Source organism: Pinus tabuliformis, chromosome 3_2 (genome assembly GCF_031772625.1).
Source record: "Pinus tabuliformis cultivar Carrire ecotype Pingquan chromosome 3_2, CPIR1, whole genome shotgun sequence".
NCBI lineage: Eukaryota > Viridiplantae > Streptophyta > Pinopsida > Pinales > Pinaceae > Pinus > Pinus tabuliformis.
Window position 1 is genome coordinate 717,167,794 of NC_142302.1, and position 23,727 is coordinate 717,191,520.

General features: G+C 39.0%; 1 protein-coding gene across 3 annotated transcripts in view; it reads left to right on the forward strand.

Annotated features, from left to right (window-relative positions):
* Positions 1-2,048: 2,048 nt before the first annotated feature.
* The window catches only part of LOC149182644 (putative serine/threonine-protein kinase SIS8), a 421,365-nt gene continuing 399,686 nt past the window's right edge, over positions 2,049-23,727 (forward strand). Inside the window, exons 1-2 of one of the 3 annotated variants that reach the window (XM_089416916.1) lie at positions 2,050-2,321; positions 2,609-2,763. The gene's annotated coding sequence lies outside the window, so the exon portion shown is untranslated. The other 2 variants (XM_089416917.1, XM_089416915.1) reach the window with 2 other exon arrangements.

Consider the following 23,727-nt stretch of genomic DNA (forward strand, 5'->3'; position numbering starts at 1 on the left):
ACTATCCAACTAACCCCAACAGGGACCATAAACTCTGCATGTTCCATCTCCTAAGGTTAGGGTTTTAGATGTTTAGGGTTTCCCTATATTGTTCAATAATAAAAAGGCCCTTGAGCCCCATTACAACACAATTTAGAGGCATGTAGCTGCCACATCTCTTCTCAGAGATAGGCTACCATCGCCCAAGCTAGTTTATTTCCATTCTATATGTAAGCATCTTTTAATTCTTTGATATCAATGAAATGAATATTTATTTCTGCTGCATCTATGTGTTTATGTTTATATCTATATTCTGTTTCATTCCTACATAAGTCCAAATCATTCTAAATGAATGTAGAGAGAGGCAAACCATGTTAAATAAAGAGAGGAAGTAACAACTAGATTATGAAGAACTCAAAAGAAGGGAAGTAGGTTATTCTAGGAGAGAAGAAAGTGACCAAAAGGCTAGGAGATTAGGGTTGAAATGATCAAATTATCAATAGGATAATTAATTAATAATTTCTTTTTTGGAAGGATCATATGAATTGACCAAAAGGGAATGCTAAATAATGTAGTCAAACTTATTTTGGATTTCTATATGAGAGTTGAAGTTGTACAAGAATTGTTTATTTCTTTTATAATATTATTATAAACTATAATAATAATGGTGATGATGCTATTATAGTTATAATATTATTGTAAAGACAATATAGTAATGTTATCATAGTTATAATATAATTGTGATGTAATATTATAATAATAAACAAATAAAATGAAATTTATTTTTGTTATGATGGTATATAATTATAATATTATATTATCATTATGGAATAAAGTTGTTATGTATCAATAAGTGAAGCATCCACTCAAAATGTCAGACATTTCACACACTTGCCACAATTTTTCTAGAAGCAACATCATAATTGTTTTCTAAACATGAAAGCTTATACTCTCAACTTCAATTTGGGCTCTTATACACTCATTTGTTTTTAAGATAAAGACTTAGACCTTCTAGATATTAGATTCCATGTTTAATTTAATTTAGGTTTTTTTTTAATGTTTTAAATATTATGTCTATTTATAGTATTACACATGACTATTCTAGTTTGAAAAATTATGTATATAAAATGTACATAAATTTGAATATAAGACATGTAATTTTGTATTAAAATTGGTAAATTTTTGGTGAATATTATCAATTTAATTGCATATATGTAAAAAAGTAAGTAATTTTTTAATCAAATAGACAAATAATTATTTTCAAAAAATGTCCAAAAAATAACCAATAGGCAAAATTTTACTCCTAAATAATTATGAAATTTAATTTATTTCAAAATCTTTATAAAGATACTTTTCATAATACTTACAATATGTGAAGATATTAGACATTTGTTATCACACTAAAATCTCCTCCCTATATAATCAAATAGAGAAAGCTTTTAGGAGAAATAGCTAACAAATATTGATGCCATAAAATTTTTTGCATAATACAATATAACATGTAAGTGACCTTTTTAAACAAAAATAATTTAGTGCGAAAAAAAGCGTTACTTACCTGATGATAAACTTTAACTCTTTACTTAATGTAATGCTATTAATATATTATAAAAATATTAACTACAAAACAATCAATAATAATTAATAACATTTAATCACTTCCCTTTCATTAAAAATTAAATATTCTCATTTGGTTAAAAAAATTACACTCGAAATTAAACCTTTATCACAACAATGGTCTCGATCCCCAATTCAACAATTACTTTCCCCATTCTAGCTTAAAAAATTACACTCGAAATTAAACCTTTATCACAACAATTGTCTCTATCCCCAATTCAACCATTACTTTCCCCATTCCAGCTTAATAAAATTTTCTAGTTTAATAAATTCTTCTATTCCTGTCCATAAGGCCATGTTTATCACACAAAATCTTACAACGGGAGAGTTGAAATCCATATCACTCTAACAACTTTTATAAGATTACCACGTGAACACATAACCAATACAACCCCAAGTGCATGCTTCTCACATGATTCATTAAAAAGAAAGAAAGACCAGTCAGAACCGACTTTACCTGGCTGACCTTTGCGTGAGCTGCATTGTTTCCATTTATTTTTTTTATCTCCCTCATTAAATTTTGCTCTCCTCCCCAAAATAATCACCCTAGACTTTTCTCGCCTCTTTGGGCTTTTTGGTATCTATTGTTTTAAATACGCGCTCAAAATTGATCCCGTTGACGATTTTTCAAAAACGCCTTTCAACTTTAGGGCTGGTGCTCTTAAATTTTTGGCAGTTTGAGCTCCTACTGTAGCTCATTCGATTCCTTAAAGCTCCCGATTGGACATGTAAGTTCAATTGCCCTTTCCTCCTATTTTTTCATTTACTCAATTTTGCCGCATTTCAAAGTGTATGTATAGAATATTCGATGAAGCTGCCATGAATATTAAATTTTACTGTATTTTGAGCCATCGCTGGTCACGGTTTCGAATCCTCTGGATCATAAGCCATGGTAGTAGGACTTTGGTAGTTCGAGTTTAAGCACGCTCGCTGCTTGGTTTTTTCTTGCGCCTTTCAGTAATGTAAGATGCACAGGGTTTGCCATTCGATGCATTTTTTTACTGATCTCCTGCAGTAAAGACCATGCGATTCCGGTCGGATAGTAGGTTGTCCAGACAATATAAAGGAGAGTTTTAATGCTCAATTTTTCTTCTTAAAGAAGTGGTCAACGAGAGAGGTAAAGGCCTCTGAACGGGAGGACATTCATCAGAAGCTCGTCGGAGTCTCAAGGTTTTTTTCTTTATGATCTGATTTATTTAACTGCTGAAGCAGAGAGGAGTAAATTACTAAATTCAGAATCGGAATGAGAACACAATATTAATATCAGTAAGAGTTTGCAAGAGGAAAACGGCTGTTGTCTGCTTTCTTTATTCTCTTCTGGCCACAGAAAACCAACAAATTCATACTATATAGAATAAAAAATAAACGGAATTGGTAGACAAGGGAATGCAACAACCAGAAAAAAGAGAATTCGAAACATTTGAGAAGAAAATTTGACAGCTAAGAGCAAGAAGCCTGGAAATTTAATTTGAGAACAAAATCTAAGATGCATATATGTTTTCCACCATGTTCAAAAATAAAATTTAAAATGGGCAGCTGGAGATGCTGGTCTCAGTATATCATGTCTGCAACGCTGGAAATTGTTTCGTTCCCTGCTGTTTGTATGCCATTTGGCAGCTTGCGGTTGTTTCTTTTATTGGCCATTCTTACACATTGCTGTAATTTCACATCCCGTCATTCTTTGATCATATGTAAAGAAATTATCCATGTGTAAGGGTTTTAAACTTTTATGTTATGTAGTTCCTATTTGTTGGCAACTAAAGGGCAAGGGTAAATGCAAGAGATTCAGCCAGAGAGATGAAACCCAATATATAGACAATCAGCTGATAAGATGAACTTGCAAGAACCATGAACTGAAAGAACTAACAGAAAAAATACGCCTAAATTTACTCAGTTGAATAAAAATACATTCCGATATTGTCCGGGAGACACGTTTTAAAATACAACATAAAGGGCTATATTCTGTCTAAATGAGGCCCAAGAAGCCATATGTAGAGCTAAATATTTACCATAAAAGCCGATTTAAGGCTTTAGTCAAATTCTTAGTGGTGCTTTTTAGCCCAACGGAATTATTCTTCTTCTCTTTTCCCAAGGAAAAAACATATATTTATAATTTGAGAATGAAATAAATTTACATATGCTGTGCCCTTCTGGCACTCTCAAAAAGATACAATATTTCTATGCAACTAAACTTCTTCCTGCAGCATCCTTTCAACCAGCTTCAAGTTGTACAAACAATTTCATACAGAATTTTACAAACACAGTTCCTTCCAATCCAGCTTTCCATCACATCATAGCTAAAACAGCACAATTAGAAATAGGTTGAGAGAGATGTTGCAGGTTGTAGGTTTCAGTCTAGTCTGCCTCCGTTAAAGATTCTTTGGACAAACTGTTAGCCTTTATATTAAACTCCCTGTAAACATGCTGGGAAGTTAGAGATATGAATTGAGTCCTTGCCTTTCTGATTCTATTCATTAATGGGACAAGCATTAAATATTCCAGACTGAAGTTTCCATTTGCCCACTTCACAATGAGTATGAAGTCTCCTGTCATTTGCAAACAATTTAAACCTTAAGCATCGAGGGGGTTCTGCAGTGCAATAAATTAAACCTTTTTTCATTGCTATTTTCAGAATCAACCAAAAAACATAAAGTTCAGCTCTGTTATTAGAAGCCTCTCCTACAGGTGCTTTGAAACTGATCTCATGGTTATTTCTTAAAAATGTTATGCCTCTTGCTCCACATTTGCTGTGATCACATTGACAAGCCCCGTTGAAATAACTCCACGCCCTTCTTTTATCTATATCTGGAGCTTTTGGGGTTCTTTGTTTCTTCTCCTTCAAAGGATGCCATATCCATTTGTATGCATTTCTAATCTGGTGACAGACTTGTATTGGAATAATTTCTTTGTTCTAAATGTCTTTTCACATCTTGTCAGCCAAATTGTACAGATCACTATGCAAGGCAATGATTTATGTCTTCTAAGTTCTAACAGACATGTCCACATGCCACCTCTCCAAACATTTATGAAGTGTTTTTGATTCCCATTTGTCTTTATCATCAGCTAATTTCAGAGCCTCCTCCCATATATCTTTTGAGAATGGGTGATGCACATATAAATAATAAAAAAATCATCTTCCTACATAAAGTACACCATCCTGGACCCTGCTAATCCCTCCTGCAATTATCCACAATTAGTACTTTATTGGACAAGGTTAGCCATAGGAATATCTTTGTTTTGAGCAGACATTTGAGCTTCCATGCTACTTTTACCACCACGAATTCTTTTCTTCTTCACTACCTTTCATTGAAGCCTCATAACCTAGTTTTGCAGTGGATGCCCTTGTAGATTTGTTTTTGGTCCACATAATTTCATCTGCCTCTGTATTCAGTCTGATGGCACCATTATTCATATTTCGAAGATAGTGTTTCCACTCCTCTGCTACCTCTCCTTGGATACCCAGGTGCTCTTCTGATTTCCACCCTTGATTCCACAAGGTGGTTGTTTTTGGATTAGCTGGTTCTGCTAGGCACTTGGTGTCTTTACTTGCCAGTACAGATTTCAATGCTTTTGTCAGCCTGTAAATTCTAGTATCCCCTTTCCAAATATCTTCTCATATCCTGATCGTATCACCCCTTCCTATTTTCCAAGCAGTGATCTGTGTGAAAATTCTATCACTACAACATCTGATTTACTTTGCCTACTTATTTCCAATAAGTTATTTATGAAATTCCTTCAATAAACATTAAAATAAATTCTGTTGCAGATATCACACCATAATTCATAAACAAACACATGCAGAAGAATCAACACATCGACACAGTTATTTTGGACAAAAGTGCCCGGAAAAACCCAATGTGGGAAAACCGGTGCAGCAAGGGAGGATTTTATTATTTAGCAATTCTTTCGTACATTAGGGTGCCAAACTGGCTTACCCAACAGAGAGAAAAATTCTCCAGCACTTCTTCCAGTCCCAGCGTCAACCTGGCTGGCCGCTGACCTCTGCGTAGCTCCCCGACACTCTGCGTCAGACCTGTGCCTCTCTGTGTCACCCAAGCAGGCCCTCTAGGGACTGCGCAGTCTGCTGCTGCCTTTGCGTCTGCCTCTTCTGCCTCTGCGTTGGTCTTCTGGTGCTGATCCTGACTCTCTGTTCCATACTTGCTGCCTCTTGCTGCTCTCTAGACCACTAGTTCGAATTTCTTAGCTAAGCCCGCTCCAAAAATCGAACTCACTGGTCTCCCTCAGTGTATTCTCCAACTGACCCTCAATCCTCTTCTTATACTTTTCCTTTTGGTTCTTAAATGACCGAGATTAAATCTCTAATCAACGGTTAAGATTAGATTTGGCTTGATCCATGAATTTTGGAACCTTCCAACCCAGTTTTATATTAATACCCATTAATATTCTATTTTTCCTAAGTTTAGACTTAGTAACTCCATTAAAAATATTAATTATTTTAATATTTCCCAAACCGGTTAGAATCTGCCCAAACCATTTATGGGTCTTGGAGATCTCATGTGCTTTAGCGCCTCTACCAATTTTCATGGCTAGAGCACATTTAATGCTACTCCAAATCAACACTCCCTTTTAGCGAGGACTGTGCTCTAGTAATACTCCACACTGAGCATTACTCTGATCATACGACATCGGTACCTTTGTTGATGCTATGCCTCCTTGCCCAACATCCTCTGCACTACTGCATCTTGTACTGTAGCTCCCTCTGCATTCGTGCTGTCGCTGGTCCATCTTCCCAACACTGCATTTGCATTGCAACTCCCTCTGCATCCGTGCTACTGTTGGTCCTTCTTCCCAACACTGCATCTGCACTGCAAACTCCTACTCATCATGTTGCATCGTGCTACTGCTGACTGCTATTGCACTGCAACATCATACCCATTTCTGTTACTGAAATGGATTCTTTATCATCCCCATCTTCTCCCTGAAATAATCAAACTTGGTTCTTCCAAGGGCCTTGGTAAGGATGTTTGCTACTTGTTTTCCTGTAGGAGTGTAGCTCAACTGTACAACTCCTCGTTGGACATAGTCTCTGACAAAGTGACACCGGATATCAATATGCTTTGACCGATCGTGAAACACTGGATTCTCAGAGAGCTTAATGCAACTTTGATTATCGCACATGATCCTGGTCGCCTCCATTTTTCTTTTGAATAGGTTTACAAGCAGTTTTTTAAGCCATATGGCCTCACACGAAGCTGTGCTTGCCGCCATATATTCTGCCTCAGATGAGCTTAGAGCCACAGACTTCTGTTTCCCACTGCGCTAGGAAGTCATTCCTGATCCAATGTTGAAACAGTACCCAAAGGTACTTTTTTGATCCATTGAACTTCTTGCCCAATCTGCATCAGTAAATCCACTCAATCTGATATTCTTACCCCTGGTGTACAAGAGTCCATAATCGATTGTTCCCTGTAAATACCTGAGAACATGTTCGGCTGTTGCCCAGTGCGCCCTCTTTGGTTCCACCATGAACTCACTGATTGTGTTGACAGTATAGCAAATGTCTGGCCTAGTATTGACTAGATACATTAGGGACCCTATGAGATGCCTGTATAAGGTGGGATCAACATCCTTGTCTTCTGATGCATCAATCTTCCTCCAGTTGGTGATCTTTGGAGTAGCCATGCGTCTACATTCCTCCATCCTGAATCTTTTCAGGATTTTTGTAGCATACCTTCCTTGCCCAAGGAAGATCTCTCCCTTCTGCTGCCAAACTTCCAACCCTAGGAAATAATGCATTCGTCCCAAATCCTTCGTATCGAATTCTGTGGCTAGATTCTTCTTGCAGTCCCTAATGAGCCTAGATGATCCTGTCAGAAAGAGATCATCCACATAAAATATTAAGATTAGCGGCTCATTCTCTACAACCAGATAGTAGAGATTTGGATCCGTGTCACTCTTGACAAATCCCATCTTCTGCAAGTAGCCATGCGATTCGACTATACCATACTCTAGGTGTCTGTTTCAGCCCATACAAGGCTTTCTTCAACCTGTATACATGAGACTTCTTCTCATGTGTCTCAAAGCCCTCTGGTTGTTCAATGTATACCTCTTCTTCTATTACCCCGTTCAGAAAAGCCGTTTTGACATCCATTTGATGAATCTCCCACCCCATCTGTGCTGCAAGAGATATCACGGTCCTAATAGATGTATACCTGGCTACCGGGGCGAAGGTTTCCTCATAGTCAATTCCTTCCTTTTGAGCATACCCCTTAGCCACAAACTTGGCCTTATATTTTTCAACACTGCCGTCTGTAGCGTATTTGATCTTGTAGATCCATCTCGAACCTACCACTGATCTGTTTTGAGGCCTTGGCACTACCTCCCAGACATCGTTCACCATTATGGAGTTGTACTCCTCTATCATCGCATCTAGCCAAACCTGATGTTGAGCTGCCTCTTGGAAACTAGCAGGCTCCCCATCCCGAGCTACTAATGTCTGATATCTATCTGGCTATTTTCGCTCCCTCTTATTGTTTCTTGGCGCACCGATGAAGTCCTTTGCATCTCGTAGAATCTGATGAAGTTCCCTGCTAGTTCTTCCTTTGCCAGCAGGTGCTTCTGTTAGCTCCTCCTCATCCCGTGAATCTTCCTGATCTGAGGAAGAATTCTTTACTTCCGTTGGTTGAAGAGGTTTAACCAATGGCTCCTCTTTTGACTGCTCCTCGGAAGGCATCTCATGAGATTTTCTGAAAGCCCTGTCCTCCATGAACTTTACATCTCGTCGAACCACTACCTTCCTACTCCCTGGAAGATAGATTCTATATGCCTTAGCGTTCTCGCTATATCCCACTAGATATCCTTTTTCGCAGTTTGATCTAGCTTTTTCCTCTTTTCCTCGGGTACACGACAATATGCTAAGCTCCCAAATATCCTGAAATGACTGACTTTAGGTGTCTTCCCTGTGAAAATTTTCTCTGGAGTAATCTTGCCCAATGCCCGATGAGGAGTCCTGTTCTGAACATAGACTACTGTGTTGCATGCTTCTGTCCACAGGAATTTTGGCATATCCTGATCATACATCATGGCCCTAGCTGCTTCTACAATAGTTCTGTTCTTTCTTTCTGCTACTCCATTCTGCTCCGAATTGTAAGGAGCTGTCCACTCTCTTCTGATGCCTTCTTAGCGCAAAAATCAGTGAAGTCCTTATCGACATACTCTCCACTATTATCTGAGCACAAAACTTTTATTTTCTTCCTAGTCAGATTCTCCACTAGAGCCTTGAACTCTTTGAATCGACAAAAAACCTCGTCCTTGGTTTTTAGAAAATAAATCCAGGTTTTCTAAAGTGATCATCAATGAAGGTAAGGAAGTATTCGACACCACTCAAAGCTTTTGTTATCACCCTAAAATTTTTGTTTCTAAGCTTTGGAAAGTTTGCCTTGTTTCTAGTCATAGTCTTATAGGTTTTGAGTCATCTCATCTCAATAAGTGTCATTCTCTTTTCCAAAAAAAGTTTCACAGCCTCATTCCATGTCCTAGAAGCCTCACCATGTGTTTTGACATCAGTTTGATTCCAAAGGATTGATGTTAGTCTTGGTCTAGTCTTTCCATGGTTGTTTTAGAGTCTAAGATCTAAAAGAGAGTCTTGTTGGTATGGTCAAATAGGTTCAATACTCTGTTCTTGCCTATCACTGGTCCCACATCACACATAAGTTCCATGTGTCAAACTTGTGTCAAGGTTTTCGTAGTGCAAAACTCAGTCTAGGAGTTTTCGTAGCGCAAAACCCAGAATTTGCACTGGCTGTGCTACGAAATCGGGGATTCTGAACTAGGAGTTTTTGTAGCGCGCTACGAAACCCCTGAAGCAGCCTGTTTCAACATAAAAGACTCTGTTTTTTGCTTTTACTAGTCAACTTCCAGAAGGGTTCCTGAGCAGCTGAGAACTCAATTTTGAAAACTAAAAGTGGCTTTTCTTCCTAACATAATGAACTACAAAAACCTCTTTCAATTTCTTCAAATTCGTTCTAAGGTGGGAAAAATGAACGACCAAACTTGCACTACGAAATTGCTGTAGGTGCAGTTTTTCACAAGCATATTTCTCCTGTTTTACACCTGTTTTTCAAAGACACATTTTGGGCGGTAGGAAAGATGTTTCAAAAAACCAAGAGAGGTTTTTGTTCAGCACGGATTGGTTCACAAAAGCCTCCTTCAGTTTTTCCAAATACATTTGTTATGAGAAGATATGAGCTCTGTCCCAAGACCTATTTTTTCGCCAGAACAGAGCAAGGAACAGTCTCCTAGTTTCTAGGAACAGTAAAGGATGAGTCATCAAGGGCCAGCTGGAGGGTTATGAGCACCATCAAATTCGAATTTATGGAGTTATAGGTGTCAAAAGGGGTGTTTAATTTCTAGATAAGGTTGTTTTAATCATAATGAGGAGTTACAATCCTAATTGTTTTAGTCTCTAGGACTGCTAGTTAGCTGTCATTTGCATTTAATAGTTAGTTTTAAGTGTCAATAGGTGTCAGGTCAGGTAGAATTCGAATTTTCCTCATCCTAGAGGAGGAATCTAAGTCATGTAAAGAGCTCTATATATAGGAGAAGATCTAATGTACAAAGGGTTGGAATTTTTTGTAAAGAACTCTCATATGGTGCTTTTGTGTAAGACTCTGTTTTAAGTAATACAGTATTTGGCTTTGCTTCTCAGGATTCAGAAGGAATTCAATGCTCAAAATGTCTTATGGTTCTCCTCTTCTCATTACTTACAGTGGTATGAATGTATGATTACTTAGAATTCATTGGTTATGCTCTAACTTCCTTCATACATTTGTAGACTGTGTTTTCCTTTATGCTACTGATGTACTCTCCATATGTTGAATTCTAGATGCCCTGACTTCCATGTAAAGCTAATTTTATTGTCATACTGAAGCATTTCTTGACTCCATAAGCCCAATGGATGTTTACTGATTGTGTTCAACCATTCATATTTCTTCACTTGTTTCATAGAGTTAGCCATCTAATTCATTATCAAAATCTTTAACCTAGTGAGAGAGCCCTCTCAGGTTGAGGAGGCTAAGCCTCAGCCAAAAGTTGGTTTGAAAGAGTTACACAAGGCCTTCCTGATCAGCAGCCTATCAGGGTCCTATTTTGGTGATAACATTTTGGTGCGTCTGCTGGGAGCCTGAAGTCTATTCATTCTCGAAATTAAGAAGCTGAACTTCTGAAGGTAGCAGGAGCTCAGACATCTTTTTAAGGCTGCAAAACTACCTTGGCAACTCCACACATCAAATAACAAATTGGAAGGTGACTCCATTGCTAGAAGATCTGTAGCTTGAGGAAGTTTCAAGATGAGTTCCATTGCAAGAATGAATGCCAGGTATGCCCCTATGAATCGGTCTCATATCCCTGGTTTTCCAAATCCTATGCCAAAGGTTGATTGGTTAGATGATCTTCCAATATTCAAAGATGAAAAGAAAGACAATGCTGCTCTTCATTTGGTTAGGTTCCATATGCATGTACGTAGTCTTAAGGTTCAGTTCCCTGAAGATTGTCTCATGAAGATGTTTATGACCACTTTAGAAGGAAAAGCATGGTCTTGGTATAAAGCTTGGAAAATGGTTCAATATATTTGCTTGCTAATTTTCATGATGAATTCTATGAGATGTATAAAGAATGTCATCCTTCCTTATTGCTGGTAAAAAATTGTTGTAAACATTCTTTGAGTCTTATTCAATATTTGGAGGATTGTTATGATGATGATGAATTTATGGATGAAGAAATTTTAGAGGCTCTTCATAACAATACATTTCAACAACTAGAAGAAAGGATAATATCCCAAGACATGCAACATAGAAATCAGCAAGAGCATACTTATGAAAATCATATTACATCCTCCGAGAATGATGTAGAGATGCAGCAGACTTGTCGGTCTTCGGATCATAATGAAGATGAAAATAATTGCAAACACCAAAAAGAAACACTGGAAGAATTTTTTTATAACTCTCAGGCAGAGGAAAAGGTTGATCATTTATGTAATTCCTTGCAGTAGATTACTTCAAAGAATGATCATAATAGTGAGGAAAATTACATTGTCTATGGGAATCATGCAGAAAGGCAGTTGAATAGCATATCAAAGGAATTTTGTGTGGCTGAGAATCAGTGGTCTGAAGATATAGAATGTTATGATGATCATCAAAATAACCATGTCCTCTTTGACTCTATAAACGAATACATGGAAAAGTTTTGCACATCAGTATTTCATTTTCATTTGCATTATGAAGATCATATACATTATAAGTTGATTTGGTCATCTCACTATCATGGTTATTTTGAGGTTGAATGCAGTCAAGAGATTCAAGGGTCAAATCAGATCGATGACTGGCTTCATTGGAAATTTCATGTTCCTTGAGCTACAAGTGGAGATTGCAGCTGATAGGGTAGGTAGGAATGTGCAAATAAGCTTAGGGTAGGTTGACTGAGCATCTATTTCAGTAGGTGCAGTTTGAATTCTTCTTGCAGCAAATCATTAAAGGCTTGAGGAGCAAATTGGGCAGAAGTTCAGAGTTTTATTCTAGAGGATGGATAGCGGCACTGGAGCTACAAGTTCTTAGTATACCACAAGGGCACACTATCCCTAGTGGAGCCACTGTTATCACCCTAAAATTTTTGTTTCTAAGCTTTGGAAAGTTTGCCTTGTTTCTAGTCATAGTCTTATTGGTTTTGAGTCATCTCATCTCAATAAGTGTCACTCTTTTCCAATAAAAGTTTCACAGCCTCATTCCATGTCCTAGAAGCCTCGCCATGTGTTTTGACATCAGTTTGATTCCAAAGGATTGATGTTAGTCTTGGTCTAGTCTTTCCATGGTTGTTTTAGAGTCTAAGATCTAAAAGAGAGTCTTGTTGGTATGGTCAAATAGGTTCAATACTCCGTTCTTGCCTATCACTGGTCTCACATCACACATAAGTTCCTTGTGTCAAACTTGTGTCAAGGTTTTCGTAGTGCAAAACTCAGAGTAGGAGTTTTCATAGCGCAAAACCCAGAATTTGCACTGGCTGCGCTACGAAATTGAGGATTCTGAACTAGGAGTTTTCGTAGCGCGCTACGAAACCCTTGAAGCAGCCTGTTTCAACATAAAAGACTTTGTTTTTTGCTTTTACTAGTCAACTTCCAGAAGGGTTCCTGAGCAGCTGGGAACTCAATTTTGAAAACTAAAAGAGGCTTTTCTTCCTAACATAATGAACTACAAAAACCTCTTTCAGTTTCTTCAAATTCGTTCTGAGGTGGGAAAAATGAATGACCAAACTTGCGCTACGAAACTGCTGTAGGTGCAGTTTTTCACAAGCATATTTCTCCTGTTTTACACCTGTTTTTCAAAGACACATTTTGGGCGGTAGGAAAGGTGTTTCAAAAAACCAAGAGAGGTTTTTGTTCAGCACGGATTGGTTCACAAAAGCCTCCTTCAAGTTTTCCAAATACATTTTTTTATGAGAAGATATGAGCTCTGTCCCAAGACCTATTTTTTAGCCAGAACAGAGCAAGGAACAGTCTCCTAGTTTCTAGGAACAGTAAAGGATGAGTCATCAAGGGCCAGCTGGAGGGTTATGAGGACCATCAAATTCGAATTCATGAAGTTATAGGTGTCAAAAGGGGTGTTTAATTCCTAGATAAGGTTGTTTTAATCATAATGAGTAGTTACACTCCTAATTGTTTTAGGTCTCTAGGACTACTAGTTAGCTATCATTTGCATTTAATAGTTAGTTTTAAGTGTCAATAGGTGTCAGGTCAGGTAGAATTCGAATTTTCCTCATCCTAGAAGAGGAATCTAAGTCATGTAAAGAGCTCTATATATAGGAGAAGATCTAATGTACAAAGGGTTGGAATTTTTTGTAAAGAACTCTCATATGGTGCTTTTGTGTAAGACTCTGTTTTAAGTAATACAGTATTTGGCTTTGCTTCTCAGGATTCAGAAGGAATTCAATGTTCAAAATGTCTTATGGTTCTCCTCTTCTCATTACTTACAGTGGTATGAATGTATGATTACTTAGAATTCATTGGTTATGCTCTAACTTCCTTCATACATTTGTAGACTGTGTTTTCCTTTATGCTACTGATGTACTCTCCATATGTTGAATTCTAGATGCCTTGACTTCCATGTTTTTATTGTCATACTGAAGCATTTCTTGACTCCATAAACCCAATGGATTCTTACTGATTGTGTTCAACCATTCATATTTCTTCACTTGTTTCATAGAGTTAGCCATCTAATTCATTATCAAAATCTTTAACCTAGTGAGAGAGCCCTCTCAGGTTGAGGAGGTTAAGCCTCAGCCAAAAGTTGGTTTGAAAGAGTTACACAAGGCCTTCCTGATCAGCAGCCTATCAGGGTCCTATTTTGGTGATAACATTTTGGTGCGTCTGCTGGGAGCTTGAAGTCTATTCATTCCCGAAATTAAGAAGCTGAACTTCTGAAGGTAGCAGGAGCTCAGACATCTTTTTAAGGCTGCAAAACTACCTTGGCGACTCCACACATCAAATAACAAATTGGAAGGTGACTCCACTGCTAGAAGATCAGTAGCTTGATGAAGTTTCAAGATGAGTTCCATTGCAAGAATGAATGCCAGGTATGCCCCTATGAATCGGTCTCATATCCCTGGTTTTCCAAATCCTATGCCAAAGGTTGATTGGTTAGATGATCTTCCAATATTCAAAGATGAAAAGAAAGACAATGCTGCTCTTCATTTGGTTAGGTTCCATATGCATGTACGTAGTCTTAAGGTTCAGTTCCCTGAAGATTGTCTCATGAAGATGTTTATGACCACTTTAGAAGGAAAAGCATGGTCTTGGTATAATGCTTGGAAAATGGTTCAATATATTCGCTTGCTAATTTTCATGATGAATTCTATGAGATGTATAAAGAATGTCATCCTTCCTTATTGCTGGTAAAAAATTGTTGTAAACATTCTTTGAGTCTTATTCAATGTTTGGAGGATTGTTATGATGATGATGAATTTGTGGATGAAGAAATTTTAGGGGCTCTTCATAACAATACATTTCAACAACTAGAAGAAAGGATAATATCTTAAGACATGCAACATAGAAATCAGCAAGAGCATACTTATGAAAATCATATTACATCCTCCGAGAATGATGTAGAGATGCAACAGACTTGTCAGTCTTCGGATCATAATGAGGATGAAAAAATTGCAAATACCAAAAAGAAACACTGGAAGAAATTTTTTATAACCCTCAGGCAGAGGAAAATGTTGATCATTTATGTAATTCCTTGTAGCAGATTACTTCAAAGAATGATCATAATAGTGAGGAAAATTACATTGTCTATGGGAATCATGCAGAAAGGCAATTGGATAGCATATCAAAGGAATTTTGTGTGGCTGAGAATCAGTTGTCTGAAGATATAGAATGTTATGATGATCATCAAAATAACCATGTCCTCTTTGACCCTATAAATGAATACATGGCAAAGTTTTGCACATCAGTATTTCATTTTCATTTGCATTATGAAGATCATATACATTATAAGTTGATTTGGTCATCTCACTATCATGGTTATTTTGAGGTTGAATGCAGTCAAGAGATTCAAGGGTCAAATCAGATCGATGACTGGCTTCATTGGAAATTTCATGTTCCTTGAGCTACAAGTGGAGATTGCAGCTGATAGGGTAGGTAGGAATGTGCAAATAAGCTTAGGGTAGGTTGACTGAGCATCTATTTCAGTAGGTGCAGTTTGAATTCTTCTTGCAGCAAATCATTAAAGGCTTGAGGAGCAAATTGGGCAGAAGTTCAGAGTTTTATTCTAGAGGCTGGATAGCGGCACTGGAGTTACAAGTTCTTAGTATACCACAAGAGCACACTATCCTTAGTGGAGCCATTGCTATCACCCTAAAATTTTTGTTTCTAAGCTTTGGAAAGTTTGCCTTGTTTCTAGTCATAGTCTTATAGTTTTTGAGTCATCTCATCTCAATAAGTGTCATTCTCTTTTCGAAAAAAAGTTTCACAGCCTCATTCCATGTCCTAGAAGCCTCACCATGTGTTTTGACATTAGTTTGATTCCAAAGGATTGATGTTAGTCTTGGTCTAGTCTTTCCATGGTTGTTTTAGAGTCGAAGATCTAAAAGAGAGTCTTGTTGGTATGGTCAAATAGGTTCAATACTTCGTTCTTGCCTATCACTGGTCCCACATCACACATAAGTTCCATGTGTCAAACTTGTGTCAAGGTTTTCGTAGTGCAAAACTCAGTCTAGGAGTTTTCGTAGCACAAAACCCAGAATTTGCACTGGCTGCACTACGAAATCGGGGATTCTGAACTAGGAGTTTTCGTAGCGCGCTATGAAACCCCTGAAGCAGCCTGTTTCAACATAAAAGACTTTGTTTTTTGCTTTTATTAGTCAACTTCCAGAAGGGTTCATGAGCAGCTGAGAACTCAATTTTGAAAACTAAAAGAGGCTTTTCTTCCTAACATAATGAACTACAAAAACCTCTTTCAGTTTCTTCAAATTCGTTCTGAGGTGGGAAAAATGAATGACCAAACTTGCGCTATGAAACTGCTGTAGGTGCAGTTTTTCACAAGCATATTTCTCCTGTTTTACACCTGTTTTTCAAAGACACATTTTGGGCGGTAGGAAAGGTGTTTCAAAAAACCAAGAGAGGTTTCTGTTCAACACGGATTGGTTCACAAAAGCCTCCTTCAGTTTTTCCAAATACATTTTTTATGAGAAGATATGAGCTCTGTCCCAAGACCTATTTTTCAGCCAGAACAAGGCAAGGAACAGTCTCCTAGTTTCTAGGAACAGTAAAGGATGAGTCATCAAGGGCCAGCTGGAGGGTTATGAGCCCCATCAAATTCGAATTCATGGAATTATAGGTGTCAAAAGGGGTGTTTAATTCCTAGATAAGGTTGTTTTAATCATAATGAGGAGTTACACTCCTAATTGTTTTAGGTCTCTAGGACTGCTAGTTAGCTGTCATTTGCATTTAATAGTTAGTTTTAAGTGTTAATAGGTGTCAGGTCAGGTAGAATTCGAATTTTTCTCATCCTAGAGGAGGAATCTAAGTCATGTAAAGAGCTCTATAGATAGGAGAAAATTTAATGTATAAAAACTAATAACTTGCGCAGGACCTACTTGCACTGCTTGTGGAACTGCCTGAAATTTGTCGTTCTCCCTGACTCTACCTGTGGAAATGACTTGCTTGGCCTCCTAGAAATTTTCTCGGCATCTAGCACTTGAATCGACCTCCTCTCTGGTTGAATTGAACTGGCCCTCTGAAGCTTTTGCGCTGCCTCTGCAGAGCCTCACTGAGAAATAATGTGACCTCCCTTTCATGCTGCTTTGCTGGTGGGAATCTCTTCTAGAAATGTCTCAGCTACTCCCTCAATCACTAATGCTCTACCTCGAGCTAACTTCCTTACTGAATCACTGCACTGGATAACTTGATCTGTCTAAGGAACTCGCTTTCCCTCTTGCTCGATATCTCTATCTCCATCCTCGTCGACCTGCTCTTATAATTTCTCGTTGGAGCACCAATGACCATGATTAAGTCGTTATCAATGACTAAGATCATCTCTAACTCAATCCATGTGAGTTTCTAGAGCTTTCTTGACTTTCCTTAATTAATTCCTACTAGTTAACCAATTTTCCTAAGTTAGACTTAGGAAAAATTTAAATGATGGCCAATTAATTTAATTAAGGCGTTTCACAAGCTTATCTTGCGAAATGTTTTCTGGGTTTTGAAGATCTCGTGTTCCTTAGTCTCTTAGACACAAACCGAGACTATAACACCTGTTTGATGCTACAAAAACTAACACTCCCTCTTAGCTAGGAAGGTGTTCTCTCATAACATCTTCCCTTATGTTGCTAATGTTTGACACCTGTAACAACCTGTTACTCTCCACCAAGCTACTGCACATACTTTGATTCATTTGCTAACCTTGTAGCTGAACCATCCTGTATTTGTGCCGCTGCTGACATTACTCTATGCCTCCCCGCACTGCTACAAATACCGCCTACGCTGCATTTGATGTCATGCTGTTGCTGCTGCTGCAACTACTGTAACTGAGAACTGATCTACTATCCTTGCAACTGGAAAGGGTTCTCCATTATACCCATATGTTCTTTTGATATAGACGAACTTAGCTTTCCCTAGAGCTTTCGTGAGTATATCTACAACCTACTGTTTTGTGGGAACACATAGTAGCTGGACTGTTCCACACTGCACACAATCTCTAATGAAGGGGTATCATATGTCTATATATTTCGACCTATTATGAAACATTGGATTTTCAAAGAGCTTGATGCAACTCTGATTATCACAGTAGATATTGGTCACCTCCTTCCTCTAATTGAACAAGCTCACTAGTAGCTTTCGAAGCCATAGCCTCACATGTGGCCATGTAGCTACTATGTACTCTGCTTTCGTAGAGCTTAATGACACAGACTTCTGCTTCTTGCTGCACCGAGACACAACCCCTGAACCAATGCTGAAGCAACACTCTGATGTGCTTTTTTGATCCACTGAACTGCCTGCCCAATCTACATATGTGAAACCGCATAACCTGGTACCATCACCTCGAGTATATCTCAAGCCATACTTGACCTTGCTGCGCGAATACCCCAAAATGTGCCTTGTTGCTGTCTAATGCACTCTCTTAGGTACCACCATAAATTGATTAAGAGTGTTGATTTTGAAGCAGATATTTGGCCTAGTGTTGACCGATACATGAGGGAACCGATGAGATGTCTATACAAGGTTGGGCCAACATCCTCGTCCTCGTCCTCCGATGCATCTATCTTCCTTCAGTTCGTAATCATAGGCGTGGACATAGGCCTACAGTCCTGCATCCTGAACCTCTTCAGAATCTTTGTAGTGTATCTCCCTTGACCAAGGAAGATCTCCCCGTCTTTTTGCCATACTTATAGGCCTAGGAAGTAATGCATTAGTCCCAAATCCTTCATGTCAAACTCTACTGCTAGGTTCCTCTTGTAGTCTTTTATGAATCTTGATGACCTTGTCAAAAAGAGGTCATCCACATACAATACTAAGATGAGTGGCTCACCCTCTACCATCAAATAATAAAGGTTGGAATCTGCTTCACTCTTGACGAATCCCATCTTATGCAAGTAGTTATCAATCCGACCATACCATGCCTTGGGAGCCTGTTTGAGTCTGTATAGTGCTTTCTTTAGTTTGCACACGTGTGCCCCTCTCATGTGTCTCGAAGCCTTCTAGCTGTTTGATATATACTTCCTCCTCTATCACCCCATTCAAGAAAGCTGTTTTGATGTCCATTTGGTGAATCTGCCATCCCATTTGTGTTGCTAGAGATATAACTGACCGGATAGAAGTATATCTGGCAACTGGGGCGAAGGTTTCCTCATAATATGGCTTCCTTTGTGCATACTCTTTTGCCACGAACCTAGCCTTGTACTTCTCCATGCTGCCAATTGCAACGTAATTGATATTATAGATCCACTGAGAGCCCACAATTGACCTGTCCACAGGTCTCGACACTACTTCCCAAACATCGTTTGTCATGATAAAGCTATAGTCTTCTACCATGACATCTATGCACACCTGATGCTGTGTGGCCTCTTGATAGCTAGAAGGTTCAACACCCTGTGCCACCAATGCTTGGTACCTATTTGGCTGTTTGCCTTCTCTCTTGTTTGTCTTAGGAGCTCCTATGAACTCCTCCATGTCCCTCAACGTTTGATGAACTTCTTTGCTGGTACGTCCACTAGTGGAGGGAGGATCAACCAACTCCTCACCTTGCCTTTGCTGCATCGTTTGCTACAAACTCATAGGATCTTCTGCACCTGAGGTTGTGCTGGTACTGGTGACTGTACTAGATCCTTGTGACTGTCTGTGTGGCTGCCCCTGCTGTTGGATAACTGGAGTTCCTACTAGCTCATTCTGATCATCTACTGGCAACTTGTGAGATCTCTTGAAGGCTTTGTCCTCCATGAACTTCACGTCCTGTCTCACGATAATCTTCCTGCTACTAGGAATGTAGATCTTGTATGCCTTTGAGGTTTTGCTATATCCAACGAAGAACCCCATCTTTGCAGTCTGATCCAACTTAGTGCGTTTTTCATCTGGGACATGGCAATAAGCTATGTTGCCAAAGACTCTGAAGTGACTTACTTTTGGCTTCTTCCTTGAGAAGATATCTTCAGGTGTTATTTTCCCCATTGCCTTGTGAGGAACTCTGTTTTGTATATACATAATGGTGTTAGATGCCTTTGTCCATAGAAACTTGGGCAAGTCATGGTCATTTAACATAGCCTTTGCAACCCCAACTATAGATTTGTTCTTTTGCTTTGCTACCCCTTTATGTTGTGGATTGTATGTAGAATTTCCACGAAATTCTGATATGCTAATATGAACAATATGAAAACAATTTTCTTTCCAAATAGACTTAGAATTTCTTTACCAAATAGTAGCGGAATAGAATAGAAATAAGACGCACACTTTCACACAAGAAACAACACAATTTTCTAGGGAACCCAACAGGGTAAACCCTCACTTGCTTCATAATTTTATTGAGGAAAAACTAAGCAATAGATCTGATACAAATACAAGCTAGTTTCAATATGAAAATACAATGATTCTCTTGCCTGTCCTAGGCTTGAAACCCTTGCTTCATTGTTGATCTTCTTCCTCCTTCTATGTGCACTAGAGGCTCTGATTTCCTAGCGTAAATCCTTAGGAAATAACCTATTTCCTAGCACTGGCTGAGCTCCTATTAAATAGGGAATTTCCCTATTTCTATGCACACTCCAAGAAGAAATTGCCCTCCACAAAAATTCACACAAGGAAAGCTTGGCTCTTTCCTCCACAAGCTCTCTTGCTCACAAACTTGTGCTCAAGAATAATGAATACAAAGTGTGTCTAAAATCTTCTTATAAGCAATTCGATTTTGCAATTATTAGTGAGTGTCTAAATTAGGAAGTTGAACTGGAGCTTTTCTAGTTAACAAAAGTCAACACAGTTAGTTAACTGGATCCTCCTAAAATTTAGGAGGTTAACTCTACTTGTTCACACAGTTCCCAATTTAACTCACACTAGAGGACAAATAACTCGGTCCTCCACAAACTCGCACTAGTCAAAATACTTCTTGAACTTGTCCACATCACTAAAACTCATGCATGATTAAGAAGATCACTAAATCGATTCCTTGAATTAAGGCACAAATCAAGAAATCCATTCCTTCGCTACATTTCAACACTCCGTCTTAGCGAGGAAGGGTTTTTGTACAACTCCCAACTTATCTCTGTGATGAACAAAACTACTTCTTGCCAATGCCTTGGTCAAGATGTTTGCTGTCCACTCCCTTGTTGGAATGTATGGTAGCTTGACTATCCCCTTCTACACGCAATCTCTAAGATGGTGATACCGATGTCGATACGCTTTGAGCGATCATGAAACACTTGATTCTTAAAGAGTTTAATGCAACTCTGATTATCACAATGTATCATGGTAGGCTCCATTCTCTATCTGAAATGTCCCACAAGCAACTTCCTCATCCAAATCGCCTCGCAAGCTGCCTGACTAGTAGCCATGAACTTGGCCTCTGCTGAACTGAGTGCAACTAATCTATGCTTCTTGCTGTACCAAGACACTGCTGCTGACCCAAGTCTGAAGATGCCACTTGAAGTACTCTTCCTCTCTGTGGAGCTCCCTACCCAATTTGCATCTGTGAAGCCCTCAAGCCTCACTCCATCAACCTGTTTGTACCACAATACATAGTTTGTTGCGCCTCTGAGATATCTCAACACATGCTTTGCAACAACCTAATGCACTCTGGTCGGTTCCACCATGAAGTGACTTTGTTGGTTGACTACAAAACAAATATCAGGTTGCGTGTTGACCAAGTACATCAACGACCCAATGAGCTGCTTGTATACTGTAGGATCCACTTGCTCTCCTTTGCCAGTGTCCACCTTCCTCGAGTTTGTGACTAGAGGTGTCGCTGTTAGCACCTAAATCTGCGTTAGGCTGAAGGAAGGCAAAATCAGGGTAACCACAAACCACGCTCAGTCTGGTAGCTAGCCCTACCAGAGCAGGAGAGGGCGCTCTTCGAGTCATGCTCAGTGAATATATAAGCAAAACGGTTTGAGATGACTTACAATGAAATATTTGCCTTAGGCTAGTAAGTGAATAGGGATTCGGGAAACAATTTTCATGAATGACCAAGCTTCTGGGATGGTATGGGACCAACGGTCAGCAAAGAACAGAGAATTTAATACAAAGGCACAGATTATTCCGTGAGGCAAGGTAGGCGGAAATTTAACGATTTAGTTTGAGGTACCGCGGCATGAATAGATTGCCGAAGAAAGTGAAAAGGGCATAGTGACATGAATCCTTTTCAACAGAAGAATAACACTGAACATGAAATTTTTCCACAGGCAGAGCAATAAAATTGAATTCTACCTAATCTCACTCAGAAAATTTCAATGCAAATGAACATGAATTGAATTATGAAACATAACGTAATACATATGAAAACATAAGAGACACATTTGCTACACTCACAACCACAAGAATCTCATGAAACAGAGCCGCTGCCTTTCATTAATTCTCTGTAAAAAATACACAGTGAAGAAACAAAGTTTCTTTCTCACAGTCTCCCAGAAGTTACAAGCCAGCCAACCCTTTGCAAATAACTTCCATACAATATATAGAATGTGTAAGGGAAGAGATAGAACGCCCAAGGGTTGGGGAGTTACTCGAATCATTGCCAAATGGAGATGGAGAGCCAACCATCAGCTACAGGTGCAGCGCTACAAACATGACATTTGGCGTGGGTGACCGTTTGCCTTCGTTCGCCACTTGGATAGAAGCCAATCTGGAGAAAAAACACTTTAAATGCCGCCTTTGGTGCCAAAAAACCAAAGTGTAGATGAGCGGGCCCACTTGGAGAAGTCGCGAACCAAATTTCGCGAAACGGAAGAAAATTGGGCAATTTTTCCTCTGTGCGCCGTGCTGCTTTGGGGCCTGTTTTGGGGCACTTGCAGGTGTCCAAAATGTGCCCAAGTGGGCTTGTTGGAAAGCCTGTCCTGTCTACTTTCTAACTGCACTGGAATTTTTGAATTTGGTGCTCATTTGCCCTTCCAAATCTTCATTCTCCCAAGACTGCTTCCTGTGTGTCAAAAAAGTGGCAGAGAGGCCATTTTTGGGTGTTTTTTGACCTTTTGGAGACTCATACCTTGCCAAAATTTTTTGTCCGGACACCAGTGGTCGTGATTTTCCATGTTGAATCCAAAAATGCAAACCATTCCTCATTTGGAGCTCTAGAATTTTAGCGCCGCGCCATTGGAGAAAAACCCTGTGTTTTGCACAAAAATGTCTAGGTCCGCACTTTTTCTTCACATTACCTGCGGTCCCGCACCTAATGGTCATGGATCTTGCGGACCTGACCGCACCTTTTCTTTGTGACAGGTGCGGACCCAGTGCGCCTTCTTGCAGACCAATTTTGGAGGCCTTCCCGGTGTCCAAATGTAGAAATTTCTCATTTCCCACCCCGGTTTTCAGTTTCTTCTTATTTCTCCCATATAGTTAAATGCCCTTTCCCATAACCATACATTTAACACGCTGAAAAAAAAATAAATTTGCTGAAAACACAAATTCTGGAAATTTTACAGAATGCTGGAAATTGCAGAAATAAAAATCAGCAGTAATAAACAGCCATTAAAACACATTTAAACACTGAGATTTTTGGTCAACTTGACCCTGGAAAAATCCCCTACAACTCTTGGGGAAAACCAGTTTGAGAGCTCTTCTTTATTTCTGGAAAATGCCTTTTTACAGTAGGAGAAATGTTCAGCAAAAAATCAACAAACAGACTTTTACAACTTATCTCAGCCTTGCTGATACACCACTGTTGATACTCCGCAGCTGTTGCTGTTACACCGCGGCTGTTGTTGTTACACCGCTGCTGTTGCTGTTACACCGCGGCTGTTGCTGTTACACCGCGACTGTTGCTGTTACACCGCTTTCAGCTGCTGAAACTCCGCTTTGCTGAAACACCGCTTTGCTGAAACACCGCTTTCAGCTGCTGAAACTCCGCTCTCAGCTGTCCAGAAATCTCCCTTGCTCTCTTGCTCTCCTTCTCTCAATCTGCTCATGAAAGAATGAATGATACTTTTCCTCCTTTT